The 14655-nt window shown below is 37.9% G+C and overlaps 1 non-coding gene across 1 annotated transcript; it reads right to left on the bottom strand.

Annotated features, from left to right (window-relative positions):
• Positions 1-1208: 1208 nt before the first annotated feature.
• TRNAM-CAU (transfer RNA methionine (anticodon CAU)) lies at positions 1209-1281 on the bottom strand. Its single transcript has one exon. It is a non-coding gene; the product is annotated as a tRNA-Met (tRNA).
• Positions 1282-14655: the final 13374 nt, after the last annotated feature.

Genomic DNA, 14655 nt, shown 5'->3' with positions numbered 1-14655 from the left:
AACATTTTCGTGCTGATGCGCTCTCTGAAACCGATAAGGAAAGGTCATAACGAAGAGTTTGGGGCCCCCAATATTTACAGGTATTTCATGGGAGAAAAATCGGTAGGCATACAAAGGCAGACAAGCTGGAAAATACCTTCTTCTAGGTGGGGGGGGGGGGGGTCATATGGTTTAGTTTATCATTTAATTAACTTATTCGCGCCCTAAGGGGGCAAGTGATGAAGCTACTTGCTTATCACATGATTAAGCTCATTATTCTGTCTGCCCACCCACTCCTCCTCTTCGAAAACTATTTCTATCTGCGACCCTGGGTAATGGGGACACTGACAGCTGGGAAACAAAAATTCACAGGTAAAGAAATAAAGAATTCAAGTTACTTAATATTGAAGGAAGAAGTGAGATAATTACTTTTAGAATCCCAGACCTACCCGTAGACGTTCCAGGTCATATCCCCGGGTAGTCTCCAAAAATTGGCATTATTCATAAAAAGCATTTAAACTATAAATTTAGTCTGAAATCAATCTATAAAGTAGAAATGTATACGCAAAAATTCCTAAACACAAAATATTCCTAAATATCTGTAGCCTTGTTAGCCGCATTCTTTTGGGGTCATGCTAATAAAATTCCCCCCGAATAGATCAAATTTGACCCCCCAATTTTAAAATATTTTTGCGGAAGGGGGGGGGGGATAGATAGATAGAACCGCTCACAACCCCGGACTGATGCAAAGCACCTTACTTCCGTTACCTCAAAAGAGGCAGAGTTGTGTTGGAAAAGTTAGCAAAGATTTATAGTGGTGGCTCCCAAGTTTCGAATTACTCGCGTCGTTCTCCCCATGAAGACAGCCATCAACTCGATGCAACATACAAGCCATTTGAAGAAAATGGGTGACTGAAGCCAATGACTAGGGAGAAAAATTGCACGTGCGCCCAGTGGCACATAAGGGCCGGACACCACAGACTGGGATTTCAAAAAGAAGTGTGGAAAAGACTTGTGGGCAAGAAAGAAGAAGCTGGCATGTTCAAGTGGGAGATATTTGAGAATGGTCAAAATACACAGTGTATACAAATTACATATATACAGCGCTTCGACTGTGATGAGAAACGTGCCTCCGTCCACAGTGCTAGGCAGTTTTGTATCCCTTCCCTTTTACAGAATATGCAATATATACACACACAGAGGCTGCACTGCGGACGGGAAAAAAAAACCGTCCCTGCCGGGAATCGAACCCGGGACCCTTGGATTATGAGTCCACCGCGCTATCCATTGCGCCACAGGGACTTCAGGAGCGAAATGTCAATATTTAAAAGCGATCTTAATACCGTATTTACAAATGGGGGTCATTCCAATATTAACGTTAGCGGATTTTCAGCCCTTTTTTGACCCCCTTGTCAACAAAATTTCGTCAGCTCTGCCCCCAGCTCCTAACGCATATTGAGATAAGACGTACCCGGAAGGAGGAAGGCATGGGCCCCCTATGTTCCCCCCCCCCAGACGACCAAAAATTTATTTGATGCAAAAAATATCAGAAAAAATAAATTAAAATATCGGAAGGAAATATTTTTGTGTTATTACAGAGTGTAATTAATTTTTGCTGAATGCTGTTTGGAGGCTAAGAAAAAAAATCAAAATTTCTCTTGAAAAGAAATTCATTGCGATCAGTGACTCGTGGGAAAATTTGCACAAGTGGGAAATTTCTTAGCATTTGTGGGAAATTTTGAGAGTTCATTAAACAAAAGAATTTTTCTTGAAAAAATAAAGAAAAATTAATGCGGTGCAATACTTTTTTATTGTAAAATACTTCCCGTATTTTTCCCACTAGATGGCAGCACATTTTTCGGAATGCGTGGGAAAAATTAGTCGAACGGGAAATTTTACTGGAAGAGGTTACCATCACTGATTGCGATTATAGAGGAAAGAATAACAGGAGGTGACGCGTCCATTGAGAAAGCATGGGGAATCAAGGTTGCCAAATGAAGCCAGTGCTCGCTCCATTAAAGGGACCAAACAAACCATGCTTTCCTATTAGAAACATTTTTAAAAATCATTAAAAAATTTATTATTCTCTTTAGGAACTCGATTTTTTTCCCTCAAATTCTGTGGATATATTTATACAATTGAACGAGAGCTTTTACGATTTTAGTTGTTATTTGTTTTCGAATATTAACAACATGGAATTTTTTACAAAAATAACCGATATCTTGTGCCACAAAATTTCTTCTCGTCATTTTAATTTAAAAAAAATTATGCCGAAGCATGTAACACCTCAGTGTATTCTTTCCTCCATGGATTGCGATCCACCTCCTAAGCCTTTTGTGCCCCCTCGATCCTGCGTACGCTTCTGACTGGGTTTGCCCTCCGAGAAAATGCATATAGTGGGGTCATTCAAGTATTTCGTCAGCATCGATGGGAGTTTCCGATTTGCTGATTATTGATGACAAGGGGGGTTTGAATGATGCTTACGTCATCAACCACCCTTTATAAAAATATGAAATATTCTTAATGGGACTTACTGCGTGTACCAAAAACGAGAAAAACCTTTCCCTAGTTTGTGGGGGAGGGCACCTGAGCAAATCCGAAACCCCTTCCCCTATCGATGCTGATGCAATACTTGAATAGCCCCTTAGATAGAAATGCGGGATCACAACAAACAAAAATTGATGAAATTTCGCAGAATTAATGAAAAAAATATTTATTTTATTTTTTTTATGGTGAGTGAAAATAACTTAATATCAACGCATTGTTTCATTCACAGGCAAAACCTGGCTTCTAAAAAAATGATTCCTGAACTTAACGAAGTCCTGTTGCAATCTATTACAAATACAAATACAAATACAAATACAGCGCCACAACAGGCAAATTGCCCAACGAGGTGGCTGACCTAAGAACACCATGGATCCCCGAGCCCTTTTTTACCCTACCTACTACTGCTACACCACACATGCACCCCGCCCACAATCCCCCGCGGAACCCCCCAACGAATCGGTACATGCGGGAATGTGTGTGTACGTGTAGTGAAACCTGACGTGAAGTTTGTTCCTGTGTAATGCTTGTTATGTGTCGTGCTGCCATCTGCCACCAGTTATTTTCTAACTATGAGTGAAGTGTTATGATTGAATGATTTATCGTTGTAGGACTGTTGCTCTCTGTGGCGAGACTTTTTAACGGGGAGATCGGCTCGCATTTGCGCCTTGAAGTTGGAAACCACAGAAAACCAACTTCAGCCGACCACCACTGTGGGGTTCGAACCCGGATCCTCGCATCGCGAGTCCGTCACTATAACCACTCGACCACCACAGTGGCGACCAACAGTTAAAATAGTTAATTTCATAAAAAACAGTGCTTTGAATTGTTGAGAGTATTGTGTGATGAGATGGGCACCGATCACAAAAATCTACTTTTTCATTCGGAATTTCGTTGGCTGTCCCGAGGTAAAGTTCTGAAGAGGATATATGAAGTTCGAAAGGAAGTTGAATTGTTCCTTATTGGTAAAAAAAGTGATATGTACCACTTGTTTCAAGATAAGAAGTGGGTTGGCATACCTCAGCGACATATTTTCTTCCATAAATGAGTTGAATTTGAAACTTCAAGGATCAGAAACAACGATGTTTCATTCTTGGAATAAGGTTGAATCATTTAAAAAAAAACTCAAACTCTGGCTGAAATGATTGGTGAAAATAATTACGAAATGTTTCAGTCATACTCGGATTATGTTATGGAAGAAGATGACTTGCATTCAAGCACCTTGATTCCAGATGTTACTGAATCGCATTTAAAGATGTTGTTATTGTCGTTTGAAAAATACTATCCGGAACACGAGGACCCAAGGGAAAATTTTCTTGAATACAAAACAGCAGCCCTCTCTTATCAAGAAACCCTTGAACTAATTGGATTGTCATCCGACAAAGAATTGGAAAGTACTTATAATTCTACTAGCCTTGCAAAATTCTTGATAAAAGTAAAAAACGAATTTCCGAATTTGCATGAGGTGGCGATGATTCTTTGTTTTTCTGCACGTATCTTTGTGAAACGGCTTTTTCTACTATGACTGTGCTCAAAACAAAACAGAGAAACAGTTTACAACTTTTTGACTGTCTCCGTTTGGCTGTTACTTCGATTCAGCAAAGGATTAACGAGATAATGGACAGAAAACAACAACAAAAGTCTCATTAGTGTCATAATCCATGGTAAGTCACTGTTTTTGAAGTTTTAATTTTTGTTAAACTGAAGTATTTAGTTTTAAAATTAATATATTAATTTGTGCTGGTAGTATAACGTTAAATTCAGAGATTCGTGAAAATTCATTTAGACATTTCAATTAAAAATATTAATTTTCCTGTTTGTGAAATATCTAAGGCTGGGGACGTGGTAATTAGTGTTTACCCTGACATCTTTCTGCTACGGCTGACTTTTTTCGAGGAGTTACTATGTACACAGATTTTTCTCATTGATTTTATGTCGTAACTAAGAACAAATGCTCAATTTAATTATGGTACAGTGACCAGAATTTCGCATTATATAATATAAATTTTTGATGATTAGAGAAAGAGAATTTATGTAGTTTAACGCAATTATTTCACCTTTCTTACTCAATAAAAACTTGGAGCTCGTTAACATCCCTCATTAAACACGTAAATAAATCGACACCTATTAATCGATGTACGTGTGATTAGAAATTTGATTTTTTTCATTAATTATTAGAGTTAATCATATAAATAATGTGGAATTACTTATTAATAGTCATTTACGATTACTATAGTAAAAGTTCGTATAATTACATATTTATTGTTTCTGAAATATTTTAAATTTTGTATGACTATACTCAAGACCGGCCCCTCGAGTCCTGAAAAAATTTGCCGGGCCGCGATATTAAAAAGGTTGAGAACCACTGCCATATGCTACGCGAGTGTTTGGATCTAGTGCTGTTAAAATATAAATAGTTTTTATTTTATGGAGGTGAAAAACAAACTTTTTTTTGTTATTACTCTTCATTTTAGTGACTTTATATCCGAGATTGAACGAATATTTATATAATAATTATTTCAAACGATGTAGTTTGAAATGCCGTAGGCCGCTTGACTGATCTGCAACAGTGCCGTGGGTCACTTAAGAGATTTGTAAATGTGCCGCTGGTAGTTTGAATGAGCTGTAACGGCGCCGCTGGTTACTCGAATGATCTAAAAATGATCCGTGGGACAACTGATCTGGAACTGTGCCACGGGTCACTCAGTGGATCTGAATGACAGATTACTCTAGTTACCCGTGGCACAATGTGCCGCAGGTCACTTGAGCGATCTATAAATTTGCCGCACACACTCAAGTGATCTGGGAACATGTGATTGGCCACACACGTGACGTGCAACTGCACCGCATGTCGCTTAAGTGATCTGGACCCATTGTTACTCCAACAGAGACATGAAGAGCTCACCCGAGCCACCGTACCGAGAAGATTAGACGGGGTACAGGACTTGGCCTGACCATTGCCGTCCTTTTCCCACTCTATCGATTTTCTTAACCAATCATTCCTCCCACAAATTTGCCAGCCCTAGAAACTTGCCGCCCTGAGCTATAGCCCGCAAAGCGCCCCCGTAAATGCGTCATTTGATGGGCCCTTACGTTAAGGTTACATACAGGGTTTTTTTTTTTAATTTAAAACGAACAAAACAGCAAATTACAATATACAAATATATAATACAATATACAAATACAAACGTATGTTACACGACACAAAACACACACACATATAATACATACACTATGTAGCCCCAAGGGACTATGAAGTCCATAGTTCTTTCACTATTACTTAATTTTGGTGGGTGTTGGAATTATTTCATTTATTCTGAATTTTAGATTCCCCCCCCCCCCTGCCATAGAATATATTAAATAAGGGCGAAAGCTGCACTTCCGCTATCATTTTTGCCCCGGGTCCCGCGCGTGGTAAGGGCACCCTGACTGAGAGTGTAACCACCTCTTGGAAAACAATGTGAATAGTACGGGATCCATCCACCACAGTTAATACCTCACATAGTTCAACTTGATTTTTGTTTTTGTATAATTGTCGCTGGGCTCACACTACTGTCTATAGGCAACTTTGTTTCGTTTTCCTATAATTGTCGCTGGGTGAACAATACTGCCTATAGGCAACTTGGTTTCGTTTATCTATAATTGTCGCTGGGTGAACAATACTGCCTATAGGCAACTTTGTTTCGTTTTCCTACAATTGCCGCTGGCTTGACAGTGCTGCCTATAGGCAACTTGGTTTTGTTTCTCTGTAATTATCGCTTGGCTAACAATACTGCCTATAGGCAACTTTGTTTCGTTTTCCTACAATTGCCGCTGGATTGACAGTATTTCCTATAGGCAACTTGGTTTCGTTTTTCTTTAATTGCCGCTGGACTGAGAATGCTGCCTATAGGCAACTTGGTTTTGTTTTTCCGTAATTGTCGCTAGGCTAGAAATACTGCCTATAGGCAACTTGGATTCGTTTTCCTGTAATTAGCACTGGATTGACAATACTGCGTCTAGGCAACTTGGTTTTGTTTTCCTATAATTGAGGCTGGATTAACAATGCTGTCGTTTTTCTATAATTGCCGCTGGATTGACAGTACTGCCTATAGGCAACTTGGTTATGTTTTTCTGTAATTACCGCTGGATTGACAATACTGCCTATAGGCAACTTGGTTATGTTTCTCTGTAATTACCGCTGGATTGACAATACTGCCTATAGGCAACTTTGTTTCGTTTTCCTACAATTGCCGCTGGATTCACAATACTGCCTATAGGCAACTTAGTTTCGTTTTTCTATAATTGCCGCTGGCTTGAGAATGCTGCCTATAGGCAACTTGGTTTCGTTTTGCAGTAATTGCCGCGAGGCTGGAAATTATCCAGGTTGGGAAACACACTTGGTGAAAATAATTCTTCAGTAAGGATAATTTATTCCAATGGTGCTCTCACACACAACTTTTTTGTGAGAGTGTGGGCCACTTCATTGGTAAAATCGGAACGCATCCCAATTTAATGATCTGTGAATGCGCCGCTGGTCACTTATGTGATCTGAGAATGTACCACACACAACTTGGGTGATCTAGAACAGCACCGCAGGTTAATTGAGTTATCTGTAAATGTTACCTAAGTGATGTAAAGATCCTTAAGTGAGTGGAGTTGCACACAGGGCGTCACTTAACTGGAAATGTGTCTTTATATGTTTTTATTACTCTTCATTTTAGTGACTTTATATCCGAGATTGAACGAATATTTATACCATAATTATTTCAAACGATGTGTCACAAAGCAATTGTTTGTGACGACAATTTCCTCAATTCAGAAAAAAAATATAAGAATTTTCTGTTGAACATTGCACTATTTTATATAATAATTTTGTTTCATTTTGCAATTCCTCAATTTTGAATAATGCTAAAAAAATACGGATGGAACGAAATGCCGTGGTCTTAGCAGAGACGACTCCACCAATAGCCACTAACCTAAACTTGGCGCACACTAAGATGTTTTTCACTAGTGGGAGAACCGTTATTTATTGATTATTAGCTCCATAAATATTAACATCAATCTAATTGTATGGTATTCATTTGTGAATTCTTTGCACGTTATTATATTTACCATTTCAGCTCATGAATATTGTCTAAGGAATGAAACGAATTTCTGAAATAGTGAAAAATTTCAAAATTTCGTTGTTTATTTGTTTACTCGAATTTTTGAAAAGAAAAAAAATGTTTGAAAAAAAAAACTGGATGGATGACTTATTTATCGTATCACCGTATAATTAAAACATTACCTATTTCAGTAAAGTTATGCCCTTCATATTTAAACATTTTCGCATAATTTGTCATGAGAAATTTTTCAATGAGTTTCAAATTTGTATCCAGTATATCGTCCCTAAAATTCGTTATTTTCATATAATCGCTCATATCTCGCGAAATAGGTAAGATTGGAATGAAAATTGTGTTGGGTTTCGGACTATGCCGATTCGAATGAAGTAAAAATTAATTTATTCTTCTATTCACAAATTTTTAAAATATGTTTTAATAATTCATAACTCACGTTTAAAAAAAAAATGAGTAACAAAATTATGTTTGGCCCGTTAGAATCTATCATGTAAAATAAAAATTAATGAGATACCAATATTATTTCAGCAATTATGCTCAAAAACAAGATGTTTCTGTTTAAGGGATTACTATTGAACTTTCAAAAGTTGGATCTAGTTTTAACATTTAGATGCCCCCTTAAGAAAAAATGAACTCAATACACTTATGGAAGATCTTAAACAAAGAAGAATGCTACCTTTCTTTTTTTCTTTTACAATAAATAGAACCTAAGATATCGCCATCGTTCGGTTAAAAGTTGTGGGTACTGTACCTACCTACCTATATAGTTTAAGTTTTAAAAAAATTGGTTGTCGAAAGAAATTTTTTCAATTGCTGTACTGTTGATATTTAGGAATGACTTGCAGGGTTTGCAAGCATGCTAGTGAACAACATGGTACGCAAGTAGCACGTGAGGGATCAAAAGAAAGAGCAAAGAAGCTGACGGCGAGTGACTTGGAGTTTGAGCAGGGACGTAGCCAGAAATTTCGTTCGGGGGGGGGGGACCAAAGTGATAGAACAATAGATTTGGCCATCTTTCTCTTTTTTCGGTAATTATCACATTTCGGGGGGAGGTCCCCCCCTTGCTACGCCCTTGTGTCTAAATGAGTGAGTGATCAAAAGAGCTACCAAAACAGTGAAAATATCATCTAAATATATAAAATCCTCAAATAATATAGGCCCTCCAGAGAGCCCCTCGGCTTCGTTAGGCCAACCCGTTTAAACGCAACTTGTGTTAAACTAGATACCGCAGTTTGTCTGGTTGACCGTCAGGAGTCATAGAAATTTTTTTTAGGTCCGCAATGCTGAAAGGTTGAAGACTAGATATGAATGCCGTAGGCCGCTTGACTGATCTGCAACAGTACCGCGGGTCACTTAAGAGATTTGTAAATGTGCCGCTGGTAGTTTCAATGAGCTGTAACGGCACCGCTGGTTACTCGAATGATCTAAAAATGTTCCGTGGGAAATTTTTCACTATTTCAGAAATCCGTTTCATTACTCAGACAATTCATGAACTGAAATGGTAAATATAATAACGTGCAAAGAATTCACAAATTAATACCATACAATTAGATTGATGTTAATATTTATGGAGCTAATTATCAATAAATAACGGTTCTCCCACTAGTGAAAAACATCTTAAAGTGCGCCAAGTTTAGGGTAGTGGTAGGGCGGAGGCGTCTCTGCTAAAACCACGGCATTTCGTTTCATCCGTATTTTTTTAGCATTATTCAAAATTGAGGAATTGCAAAATGAAACAAAATTGAATATAAAATAGTGCAATGTTCAACGAAAAATTCTTATATTTTTTTTTCTGAATTGAGGAAATTGTCGTCACAAACAATTGCTTTGTGACACATCGTTTGAAATAATTATGGTATGAATATTCGTTCAATCTCGGATATAAAGTCACTAAAATGAAGAGTAATAAAAACATATAAACACACATTTCCAGTTAAGTGACGCCCTGTGTGCAACTCCACTCACTTAAGGATCTTTACATCACTTAGGTAACATTTACAGATCATTCAATTAACCTGCGGTGCTTTTCTAGATCAACCAAGTTGTCTGTGGTACATTCTCAGATCACATAAGTGACCAGCGGCGCATTCACAGATCATTAAATTGGGATGCGTTCCGATTTTACCAATGAAGTGGCCCACACTCTCACAAAAAAGTTGTGTGTGAGAGCACCATTGGAATAAATTATCCTTACTGAAGAATTATTTTCACCAAGTGGGTTTCCCAACCTGGATAATTGCCAGCCTCGCGGCAATTACTGCAAAACGAAACCAAGTTGCCTATAGGCAGCATTCTCAAGCCAGCGGCAATTATAGAAAACCGAAACCAAGTTGCCTATAGGCAGTATTGTTAGCCCAGCGATAATTACAGAGAAACAAAACCAAGTTGCCTATAGGCAGTATTGTTAGCCCAGCGATAATTACAGACAACCAAAACCAAGTTGCCTATACGTATTGTCAATCCAGCGCTAATTATACGAAAACGAAACCAACTTGCCTATAGGCACTATTGCTAGCCTAGCGACAATTATAGAAAAATGAACCCAAGTTGCCTATAGGCAGCATTCTCAAGCCAGCGGCAATTATAGAAAACCGAAACAAAGTTGCCTATAGGCAGTATTGTCAATCGAGCGGCAATTGTAGGAAAGCGAAACCAAGTTGCCTATAGGCAGTATTGTTAGCCCAGCGTTAATTACAGAGAACCAAAACCAAGTTGCCTATACGTATTGTCAATCCAGCGCTAATTATAGGAAAATGAAACCAAGTTGCCTATAGGCACTATTGCTAGCTTAGCGACAATTATAGGAAAACGAAACCAAGTTGCCTATAGGCAGCATTCTCACTCCAGCGCCAATTAAAGAAAAATGAACCCAAGTTACCTATAGGCAGTATTGTTAGCCCAGCCACAATTATAGAAAAACGAAACCAAGTTGCCTATAGGCAGCATTCTCAAGCCAGCGGCAATTATAGAAAACCGAAACAAAGTTGCCTATAGGCAGTATTGTCAATCCAGCGGAAATTATAGGAAAAGGAAACCAAATTGCCTATAGACAGCATTGTTAATCCAGCCGCAATTATAGGAAAACGAAACCAAGTTGCCTATAGGGAGCATTCTCAGTCCAGCGGCACTTAGAGAAAAACGAAACCAAATTGCCTATAGACAGCATTGTTAATCCAGCCGCAATTATAGGAAAACGAAACCAAGTTGCCGATAGGGAGCATTCTCAGTCCAGCGGCACTTAGAGAAAAACGAAACCAAGTTGCCTATAGACAGTAGTGTGAGCCCAGCGACAATTACACAAAAACGAAACCAAGTTGAACTATGTGAGGTATTATCTGTGGTGGATGGATCCCGTACTATTCACATTGTTTTCCAAGAGGTGGTTACACTCTCAGTCAGGGTGCCCTTACCACGCGCGGGACCCGGGGCAAAAATGATAGCGGAAGTGCGGCTTTCGCCCTTATTTAATATATTCTATGGCAGGGAAGGGGGGGGGGAACATAAAATTCAGAATAAATGAAAGAAATAATTCCAACACCCACCAAAATTAAGTATTACTGAAAGAACTATGAGGCTACATAGTGTATGTATTATATGTGTGTGTGTTTTGTGTCGTGTAACATACGTTTGTATTTGTATATTGTAATTTGCTGTTTGGTTCGTTTTAAATTTAAAAAAAAAACCTGTACGTAACCTTAACGTAAGGGCCCATCAAATGACGCATTTTCGGGGGCGCTTTGCGGGCTATAGCTCAGGGCGGCAAGTTTCTAGGGCTGGCAAATTTGTGGGAGGAATGATTGGTTAAGAAAATCGATAGAGTGGGAAAAGGACGGCAAAGGTCCTGTACCCCGTCTAGTCTTCTCGGTACGGTGGCTCGGGTGAGCCCTTCATGTCTCTGTTGGAGTAACAATGGGTCCAGATCACTTAAGCGACATGCGGTGCAGTTGCACGTCACGTGTGTGGCCAATCACATGTTCCCAGATCACTTGAGTGTGTGCGGCAAATTTATAGATCGCTCAAGTGACCCGCGGCACATTGTGCCACGGGTAACTAGAGTAATCAGTCATTCAGATCCACTGAGTGACCCGTGGCACAGTTCCAGATCAGTGAAGTGTCCCACGGATCATTTTTAGATCATTCGAGTAACCAGCGGCGCCGTTACTACAGCTCATTCAAACTACCAGCGGCACATTTACAAATCTCTTAAGTGACCCACGGCACTGTTGCAGATCAGTCAAGCGGCCTACTGCATTCATATCTAGTCTTCAACCTTTCAGCATTGCGGACCTAAAAAAAATTTCTATGACTCCCGACGGTTAACCAGACGAACTGCGGTATCTAGTTTAACACAGGTTGCGTTTAAACGGGTTGGCCTAACGGAGCCCAGGGGCTTTCGGAGGGCCTATATTGTTTGAGGTTTTTATATATTTTGAGATGATATTTTCATCAAATGTGACTCTTCATTAATTATAAAATAATTTTTTATTTTTTATTAATTCTGAAATTATGTCCAAAAGGAAACTTGAAATTACTTGTTTTTCACAAATTTTGCAAAAGGCATTTTTTCTATAACTACGTAAACAGTCGACGGGCCACTGCAAAAAGCTTCGAGGGCCACATGTGGCTCGCGGGCAAACCCTTTGACCTTGACTGCCCACAAGTCACTCTTTTTGTTATTCACATGCTTACACGCTGTTTTAGTGACTTAAAAAATGCTTGCACGTTCTAGGTCAGTCTTTTGGTCACTCGCTGACGTGGTCGCTTGATCTCCAGGTCACTCCCACACTTCTTGAACACTTTCTGACCCTGCCCCCTCGCTCTCCAGGCCTCTCTTTTGGTCATTCGCATAATTATACACTGTTTTGGTAGCTCTTTTGATCACTCTCATTTAGACACAAGGGCGTAGCAAGGGGGGACCCCCCCCCCCGAAATGTGAGAGTTACCGAAAAAAGAGAAAGATGGCCAAATCTATTGTTCTATCACTTTGGTTCCCCCCCCCCCCCGAACGAAATTTCTTGCTACGTCCCTGCTCAATCTCTAAGTCACTCGCCGTCAGCTTCTTTGCTGTTTCTTTTGATCCCTCACGTGCTACTTGCAAACCATTTTGTTCACTAGCATGCTTGCAAACCCTGCAAGTCATTCCCAAATATCAACAGTACAGCAATTGAAAAAATTTCTTCCGACAACCAATTTTTTTTAAACTTAAACTATATAGGTAGGTACAGTACCCACTACTTTTAACCGAACGATGGCGATATCTTAGGTTCTATTTATTGTAAAAAAATAAAAGGTACCATTCTTCTTCGTTTAAGATCTTCCATAAGTGTATTAAGTTCATTTTTTCTTAAGGGGGCATCTAGATGTTAAAACTAGATCCAACTTTTGAAAGTTCAATAGTAATCCCCTTTTTTTTTCTTCCATATTTGGATTTAGTATCTCAAGAAATGCCGAAATACCAAATTTCATGAATTTTGAACGAACAGTTAGTGAAATATAAATTATTGAAAAATTAATGTCGTAATGTTAAACAGAAACATCTTGTTTTTGAGCATAATTGCTGAAATAATATTGGTATCTCATTAATTTTTATTTTAAATGATAGATTCTAATGGGCCAAACATAATTTTGTTACTCGTTTTGAATTTGGCTTTTTTTTAAAATATGAGTTATGAATTATTAATACGTATTTTAAAAATTTGTGAATAGAAGCATACATTAATTTTTACTTCATTCGAATCGGCATAGTCCGAAACCCAACACAATTTTCATTCCAATCTTACCTATTTCGCGAGATATGAGCGATTATATGAAAATAACGAATTTTAGGGACCATATACTGGATACAAATTTGAAACTCATTGAAAAATTTCTCATGACAAATTATGCGAAAATGTTTAAATATGAAGGGCATAACTTTACTGAAATAGGTAATGTTTTAATTATACGGTGATACGATAAATCAATCATCCATCCATCCAGTTTTTTTTTCAAACATTTTTTTTCTTTTTAAAAATTCGAGTAAACAAATAAACAACGAAATTTTGAAATTTTTCACTATTTCAGAAATCCGTTTCATTCCTGAGACAATATTCATGAGCTGAAATGGTAAATATAATAACGTGCGAAGAATTCACAAATGAATATCATACAATTAGATTGATGTTAATATTTATGGAGCTAATAATCAATAAATAACGGTTCTCCCACTAGTGAAAAACATCTTAGTGTGCGCCAAGTTTAGGGTAGTGGCTATTGGTGGAGTCGTCTCTGCTAAAACCACGGCATTTCGTTTCATCCGTATTTTTTTAGCATTATTCAAAATTGAGGAATTGCAAAATGAAACAAAATTATTATATAAAATAGTGCAATGTTCAACAGAAAATTCTTATATTTTTTTTCTGAATTGAGGAAATTGTCGTCACAAACAATTGCTTTGTGACACATCGTTTGAAATAATTATGGTATGAATATTCGTTCAATCTCGGATATGAAGTCACTAAAATGAAGAGTAATAAAAAAAAGTTTGTTTTTCACCTCCATAAAATAAAAACTATTTATATTTTAACAGCACTAGATCCAAACACTCGCGTAGCATATGGCAGTGGTTCTCAACCTTTTTAATATCGCGGCCCGGCAAATTTTTTCAGGACTCGAGGGGCCGGTCTTGAGTATAGTCATACAAAATTTAAAATATTTCAGAAACAATAAATATGTAATTATACGAACTTTTACTATAGTAATCGTAAATGACTATTAATAAGTAATTCCACATTATTTATATGATTAACTCTAATAATTAATGAAAAAAATCAAATTTCTAATCACTCGTACATCGATTAATAGGTGTCGATTTATTTACATGTTTAGTGAGGGATGTTAACGAGCTCCAAGTTTTTATTGAGTAAGAAATGTGAAATAATTGCGTTAAACTACATAAATTCTCTTTCTCTAATCATCAAAAATTTATATTATATAATGTGAAATTCTGGTCACTGTACCATAATTAAATCGAGCATTTGTTTTTAGTTACGAC

This window comes from Pholcus phalangioides, unplaced genomic scaffold, assembly GCF_987345545.1.
Source record: "Pholcus phalangioides strain wild (caught in Gottingen) unplaced genomic scaffold, Ppha-v1.0 ptg000017l_1, whole genome shotgun sequence".
NCBI classification, from domain to species: Eukaryota; Metazoa; Arthropoda; class Arachnida; order Araneae; family Pholcidae; genus Pholcus; species Pholcus phalangioides.
Note: the sequence above shows the minus strand (reverse complement) of the source record. Positions and strands in the feature narration are given on the sequence as shown.